The following is a 6,321-nucleotide window of genomic DNA, read 5'->3' on the forward strand; positions in this document are numbered from 1 at the left end:
ATAAATAGAAATCTTAACTTTGCTGCATTTTTTTTTTTTTTTTTTTTTTTTTTTAAACCCCCAAAAAACCCCAAGTGGTGGGATTTTTCTCAGGTAAGAGAGCAGGTAAATGGATTCCACACAGATGTAAACACAAAGTGCCGATCGTTCACCCGACAGCACGTACACAGATACACTGTCGGGGCTAAAAGTCGACATCTCACAGATTCTGAAGCTGCAGGTTTCAGTACTCAATGAATTCACTGAACCAGCAGCAAAAGAAGATCAAACTACACTTCGCGTTTGTAAACATCGTCATGACTTTTTGTTGTTTTGCTTCCACCATGGGAAAATCACACTTTTGCACATCTCTTCTCTCTCTCTAGTGTACTTCAAATCTTTTTCTGCATTATTAGCTTGCTTATTACAAATCAGCCTACCATTGTTACGGTCAGCCATGGTTTTTAATTAACTTCAACAAGAGCCTCATTTCTGCTGTTCAATACTGAAGAAATGTAATGTAAATGACCTAAATTACAAAATTCTTGGTTGTGTCTGTAATGTAATGAATAGACTTATTGCAAGTTTTATACATTCTTCTCTTCTTAGTCCTTGTTTTTATATGTTACGTGCCAGTTCCATGTGTTTTCTTCGTTCTACACTGCTATAGAATTTTAGGTTATGCTTAAAACCAGACCAGGAAAATCTCCTTCAGTGTTGCTTCATATATCCTCACTTACTCCACATAAGGCATCTGCTGTGTGTTTACACCTCCTATGAAATCTTAGTGTCAGCTTTCTTTTCATAGATATAAAATATGGATATTTTTAAATTCTCACAATCTCACAATATGCACTGTAAGTGATCAGAATTTAATTTTCTGACTGTCTGAGGCACAAATGTCAGTGACAATACCCAGCCCTACCTCAACTGCTCTGATCTTATTAAACCATGTTTTGCTATTCACTGTTGTTACGGCCCTAGAGGCCTCTCTCTCTCCTGAGGGTGCCTTGTGGGCGTGTTTCCACTACCTCCTGCCTGAGATGCCACCTTTCCCTCCTGTACAGCTGACTCCCTCAGCAATTAGGGTATTTAAGCCCCGGCGGGTGAGCTCTGGGCCAGAGTGCCATTCGTGTGGGTACAGCTAGGGTAGCTGAGTGTTTTTGCGGTGGTTCCAGCTGGTGCAGCTGTGCTTTCCTTTTGACTTTTTGCTTTATTTGACCAACGCCTGAATTTTGTTTGTGTTTCTTTTATGGTGATAACGGCTTGTCTGTCTCTTTTAGTTGAATAACTTCAATAAAACTGTTTTATTTAACTGTTTCGCCTCCTGACTCCTTTTTCTGACCCGGTCACTTTTGTTACTTCCCCCTCCCCGCCTAGACCCCTCAGGGGAACGTAACACTGTGAATAAATGCACTGCATTATCTGGAGCCAAGGGTGTGAGTCCTTGGTACTAACCTTTTTGCTGTGTCACCAGAACTTCTGTAACTCCCATAAACTCCTTGCCTATTTATTCCATTGAAAGAATTCCAATGGCTTCTGAAAGCAATGACTTTGCTTTTCATTGATATTAGGGTTTATTACATGGCCGCATGGTGTCACAGCAGCCATGCAAAGGTGAAGGTTGATGACTCTCTCTGTTGAGGTCAGGAAAGCGATTCCGCTCCCTGAAGACCAACACAGAGAGACTGAGGGGAGCTTCTTCCCGCAGGCGATACGGTCTCTCAATCACACCACCACACAGTACTGACCCACACTACAGTTCTTACACACACTGGACATTCTGGACCTGTTTTCACTTCATTACTTTAAGCATATTTGCACTGCACAAGACACTAAATAATGTGGATTGCACAACACTGGACATTATATTCTTCATTTCCATTAATACTTGTACAGCTGCTGTTATTGTTATTCGATTGGGGAGACGCTCTCACGCTCTGAAGCCACCTGCACCTGCTCCAAAGCTTCTCCTCCCTGAAAGCTGCTCCACCCACCAAGGACTGGACGAGAGGTCAGGTTCATCACGCATCATTTGGGGGACTGTGGTGAGAGCTGTGAGAAACTGGAGGAGACACTCTGGAAAGCATGAATGAGCTGTTTGAGGCTGAGCTGAAGGGGCCAGCAGTTATCGTAGATGTGTCTCTCGGATCCTGATACAGCTCATCCTTATCTCATCCTGTCTGTGATGGAAACAAGTGAAGTATGGTGTATGTGAAGAAGAAATCCAGACAATCCAGAGAGTTTTCTCCATGTCCTAATGTTTTAGGAGAGCAGAGTTTCCTTCAGGCAGATTTTACTTTGAGGTTCAGGTTAAAGGAAGACTAAATGGGATTTAGGAGTGGCCAGAGAGTCGCTCAACAGGAAGGGAAACATCACATTGAGTCCTCAGGATGGTTTCTGGATTGTGAGGTTGAGAAATGGAAATAAGTACGTGCTGTGCTCTGTTTGTAAGTCCAACAAGTTTGTCCCAGGGCAGCTTCACGTCGTTACACTTTGACATACGTTTTAAAAAATGTCTTTTCCTGTCATTGTCCCGTGCATCGATTTAATGGTCAATATTTCCACTCCAGGGATGAAGCTGGCCAGCTGTGCAATGTCCATCATGTCTGTACTTTCATCCACAGAGAGTATGCAATAAAGTTTTTGCTTCTTTCACACAACTGTGTTCTTAAATCAGTGGCCATCTCACAAACCCGATCAGCAATCGTATTTCTGCTCAGGCTCACATTTGCCAAAATCTGCGTTTTGTCTGGACACAAGACGTTGGACAGCTTGGTCATGCAGCTCTTCAGAGTGGTACCGGGCTGATTTGGCTCCTCTGCTACAATAAAACTTGCTTTCACAACAGCTTCACTTTGTGATTTTGCTCTGGTGACAAACGTCTGCTGAAATGTCAGATTCTTCTTTAGCTCTTCTACTTCATCATTTATATTTTTAAAAACTTTTTCCGACACCGTAAGTAGCTCAATATTCTTTGATTGTCTTCAGCAGAACATCGTGTTGAGAAGAGAGCAGCATCTTGTCCAAGCGGCTGGACTCAGTATGGGAATCGATGCTTTCTCTACGATAACCGTCAAATGACTTGGGCTCAGGCGGAGGTAAAAGCAGTGATGTGAATTTATCATTTATTCTTTGTGAAATCTTAAATCTTTCTGTTTACGTTGTCATTTCTATGAACTCAGTCTGTTGATTTCCATTGTAGCGAATCTGCCAGTCCTTGAATGCAAAACCTGGCATCTGTAAACAGCAACGACGAGTACCAGTTCATTCGAGCCATCATATCTAGTGCCTCTCGTGAAAGTGGACTAACATGGGTTGGTGGCTCAGATGGTCAACAGGTATATCACTTATCATTATTCAGAGGACCCTCCCCCATTAGCAAGCACGTGGTGACAGTGGGGAAGAAAAACAATTTTACAGGAAGAAACCTGAGGCAGAACCAGGCTCAGGGATTAGTTCCCACCTGCAGTAGATATGGAGGTCTTTAAGATGGGATCTGATTATTCAAGACTTTAAAGTTCCTTCTTCATATTATTGTATCTACATGCACATTTAGAACTTGGAACTGTAGCTTACTTGTAAACATAGTCTTGCCTACGTTTTTCTGTTTTCTAGGAGAATTACTGGTTTTGGATTGATGGAACCTATTTCACATTTACTCAATGGTGTCACGGAGAACCTAACAACGCTGGGGGAAACGAGCATTGCTTAATGGTGAATTTTTCAGGTAAAGCTAAAAGTACAATGTAAGAGCACTATAAATGTTAAAGAAAAAAAGGAAACAATACCCAGAATCCCCCAAATAATCTTTATGCATTTAATGTGACAAACAGTGATGAGTGAAAAAATGTCAGCAGTACATTTTTCTATCATATTAATTATTTACATAGTGTTTTGATGCAATACTAAACACATGTATGTGTCAGGTGCTGTTGTTATACAGAACAACATATTTAGATCAGTGATCATTTCTCCATGTGATTGTGATTTCAGTTCATGCTGATTTTATGTACTTACAGGAAGCAAGTGTTGGAATGATGGGAGATGTGACAGCCAATACCCATTTATTTGTGTCAGGGCCATCTGCTGATTCCTGGGCTCTCGTGAAGGCGTGGCCTACCTGACGACAGAGCAAATGCTCTAATATATCACAATAAGAATCTGCTTCTGATTTGATTTACTTCTTTTCTTTTACTGTATTGCTGCATAAGGAATGAAGCGACAAGTGACATAAGCTGGAGCTGCTCTTTTAACAGGAGCAAATTGCATGTGTACTTGAAAGAATGCTTTTAGCAAAGCTTTGTTTCCCAGAATGAATTGTTGTTTCTCATCTTCTTCATCATTAAAATCTTAAGCATTGAATCAAAATGGTCTGTGCATTTAAATGCTTCATGCTTATCAGTGTGCTCTTAAATATCACATACATCCGCACTGTAAAATCTAACTAGTTCTCTGAGCTTAAAAAACGTATGCAAACGCATTGCCTAGAAAACAAAGAAACACTAACAACGCTTACTTAAGATGACTAAATTAGGACGACTTAATCATTGTGAGTACAAAGTACTACAGATGACTTCATTTTTTCTGAGTGAGCAATACTAATTGTTTAACCACTGAAAAAGATTTGAAATAACAAAATAAAAATATATATAAATTTTGTGGTAGCTTACTATTTTAAATTTTGCTTATGTTTTATCATCCTTGAACTTGAGATTTATAGTAGAACACTTAAAGACTATAAGAATGGCTAAAAAATAACTATCAGCATTTCTTCTAATGCAGTTAAACTCAGTCCAACGGTGATTTTCAAATGCAAGAAAGTATATCAGTAAACATCTTGGACACTGTTCTGCTAAATATCAAACAAGCATATTCCTACTATTGTGTCTTGTGCTGTTTAAAAATACTTAAACAATTATTAAATTGGTATTTGTATTTTTTTTGGTTACACAATTTAAAACTTTTAAAAACGTATAATAAAGTATTTCTCAACCTCATGCACTAGCTCACGCTGCCTTGACACTGCAGAATGCTAAAGAAAAAAACTTGTATGAAAACTTGTATGAACAGCACACAAGAGTGAAAACAGATATAAGATGCCTAGAAAAATCATATAAATGAAACATGTATGTTTTGGATACTTATGTGAAAGTAATGAGAAAGTGGCCACTTTCATGAGTAAATCATGTAAGCCTGATATGATTCACTATATGAAGCAGGCCACATCTGATGCAAGTCTTTTATAAGTTTTTCCTATTTCTTTTCCATATGGGCAGAAACACAGTCAGCCCAATATTTATGTACTAAAACCAACTATGGTCAGTTGACAGCTTAAGTTATAATTATTTAATTTTTTCCACAGAGCCATATCCACCCCTGCTTGTGTCACTCAAGAATGCGAGTTTGATTGATGACCCTAGCCTTGACCTTTTGACCTTACCGGAAGTACTCCGGAAGTGACTAATCGATTCCAGGGCTGTGTCCCAATTCAGGGTCGCATGCTTGAAGTACGCGCACTACGCGCACTACGCGTACTACGTACGGTGCGTACTATAAGTACGAGAAGTGCGGAAGTGAGAGGCGTGCTGTTCAGGTTGCCTAGCAACCATGATACTAACCGCGAGAAACGTTAACCTCTTCGACATGTCAATGGCTGTGAACAAAGAGAAACTTGTAAATAACTCATGAAAGAATAAAGCTACGTTGAAACCAAGCACACCATCGTTGTTCTTGTGACATTACCAATAAGTGTGATGTGTCGCATGGCCCTCTTCCTATTGGAAAAACAAAAGTTGTATCCAAGATGGCCGACTTCTAAATGGCTACCATGGTCACCACCCATCTTGAGGAGTTTGCCCCCTCACATATACTAATGTGCCACAAACAGGACTTTAATATCACCAACCATTCCCATGTTATTACGGTGTATCCACATAAATGGCCCACCCTGTATATTGTGTTCAGTACACGTCACTACAGTGGGATTTCGGAAATATATAAATATATGGACAACAGGCTCTTCCACGGCAATCTCTTGTCGTCAATAAGCAACGTTTAGGGAGCTCTATAGTATTCAATGAGAGGACCCTGCACGTCAGTTCTCGACGCGCAGGGTACCCCCTTCGCGTCGATAAGTGAAGCAGAGGGAGCCTGACCATGCGTCACACATTTGACGAGTTGGGAGTGAGAACGTGTTGCTCTGGCACAGCTACAAGCCATGTGAGCTCGTAGCCCCTCCCGCTAGGATGTACTACCACAGTCGACCGTCGTAAAGCAGCCGCAAATCAATAGCAATACAAAAACCCTCAAAATCATTGAAGAACATTTTATAACCGAACA

At 40.5% G+C, this 6,321-nt stretch overlaps 1 pseudogene; it reads left to right on the top strand.

The window, feature by feature from the left end:
• Positions 1–2,554: 2,554 nt before the first annotated feature.
• On the top strand, positions 2,555–4,344 carry LOC120740813 (annotated as a pseudogene).
• The last annotated feature ends 1,977 nt before the right edge of the window (positions 4,345–6,321 follow it).

The sequence above is a fragment of the Simochromis diagramma genome, unplaced genomic scaffold (assembly GCF_900408965.1).
Source record: "Simochromis diagramma unplaced genomic scaffold, fSimDia1.1 OVJJ01000768.1, whole genome shotgun sequence".
Classification (NCBI taxonomy): Eukaryota; Metazoa; Chordata; class Actinopteri; order Cichliformes; family Cichlidae; genus Simochromis; species Simochromis diagramma.